Source organism: Callithrix jacchus, chromosome 3, assembly GCF_049354715.1.
Source record: "Callithrix jacchus isolate 240 chromosome 3, calJac240_pri, whole genome shotgun sequence".
NCBI lineage: Eukaryota > Metazoa > Chordata > Mammalia > Primates > Cebidae > Callithrix > Callithrix jacchus.
In genome coordinates this window covers 17235182-17236874 of record NC_133504.1, presented here as the reverse complement: position 1 = coordinate 17236874, position 1693 = coordinate 17235182, and the positions used below count along the sequence as shown (strand labels likewise).

General features: G+C 41.6%; 1 non-coding gene across 1 annotated transcript; it reads left to right on the top strand.

Annotated features, from left to right (window-relative positions):
* Positions 1–945: 945 nt before the first annotated feature.
* On the top strand, positions 946–1064 carry LOC118152516 (5S ribosomal RNA). Its single transcript, XR_004741276.1, has one exon. It is a non-coding gene; the product is annotated as a 5S ribosomal RNA (ribosomal RNA).
* Positions 1065–1693: the final 629 nt, after the last annotated feature.

Here is a 1693-nt window from a genome sequence, read left to right as displayed (position 1 = left end):
ATTCAAGTAACATTAGTGTCAGGAAGAAAAAGAAGACTAACAGTGGCTCCGGCATGAAGTGGTTAGATAGCAGTAATGAAAACTGAAATGCAAACATGAAACAGTGTCAGTGCTGACCCTCCAGGGGCTTGCAGTCTAGTGGGAGAGACAGGCCCGTAAATAACCTACTACAACAACAAAAAAATGATCGGTGAGCGATATAAACCAGAGTCCCTGGAAACACAGAGGATGGCTGAATCTGGAGTAAGGAGCCCGCAAGGCATCAAAGCAGCTCTTGGTAGATAGGGGATGGGGAGCATTCCGAGCTGAAGCTGCTAGTGGAATGCTGCTAGATAAGTCTAGGGGCAAGTCCTGACAGGACTGCTGCTTTTGCTGAGGAGCTTGTCCTATAAATTGATCCATATCGAAAATTAGAATGACGTGATTCCATTTGTATTTTAGAATCACACTGAAAGTAGTGTGGAGGGAGCTCAGATGGAGCAAAGAGTCAGCATGTCTAGAGGCAAGAGGACCCGTGTGGAGAGAATACTTTAGGTTGTTGCTTGGATTCAATAAGACGTTGCTACATGGAGAGCTCCAAGAACAGCCTCTGGTATGCAGTAGGCTCTTAATGAACACGGGTTCTAGATTTACTATTATTACTGTTATATTACTCCTATTTGTACTACTCCAATAGTCCTGATGAGAAATGAGAAATTATTAGAACATGTGCCAATGTTTCAGAGGTGGTGATGGGGAGAAAACCTACATTCTGGAACTGTCAGGTGTGGGGTGGGAGAGACTTGAATTAAGAAGATTCTCCTTAGACGATGGGGCAAGGCAGAGGGTATCTGGGATGTGCTTTGAGACTTTGAATCATGGTTCATTAGTGGGTTGTGAAATCTATCTAGAGGATATGACTGGAAATTTTGAAAAATAAAATAGAATAAAAATTTAAATAATGGCGTCTATGGCCATACCACCTTGAACGCACCTGATCTCCTCTGATCTCAGAAGCTAAGCAGGATTAGGTCTGGTTAGTACCTGGATGGGAGACCACCTGGGAATACCGGGTGCTGTAGGCTTTTAAAGCAATTTGCACAGAGTTTCACACATATATTTTTTTAAACTTTACGTGGGTGGTATATGCTAAAACATTTTTGGTGTGTCTAGAGTGTATCCAGGCACAGCCAATAAGCCCAGGTCTGAATTCGGCTGGATGGCTACTGTCCTCTACAAGGCAGATGGCTCAGAGCAGACCAGAGCTCATGACCCCAATGGTCATGCTGATTTCAAAGGAGAGAATGAGACTCAGAAGCTGAGACAAAGAACCTTAACCCTTTCTTTCAAACTTGCACATTAGACAAGGCAATCTTCTTCATGGATTATAGACAACAAAGAGAGGACAGAATTTTTTCTGGAAAAGTTCATATGGTAGCAAGAGAAACTAGGAGTGTGCATTCCTCTCTAACAGCTAATGTATCTTTCCCTAACTTTTGATGATTAAAAGGCACTAGGGAAAATTTATTCTTAACATTTTTATTTTTATGTAGATTGGCACTAAAATGGATTTATAATGGCAGTTTTGTGAGTTCAGAAATTCAACCCAACATCACTATTGTAAGACCTCAGAACAATATTTGCTTCCATGGTGCTATGATTTAAATGTGTGTCCCTCCAAAGTTCACATGTTGGAACTTAGATCTGAAGACGA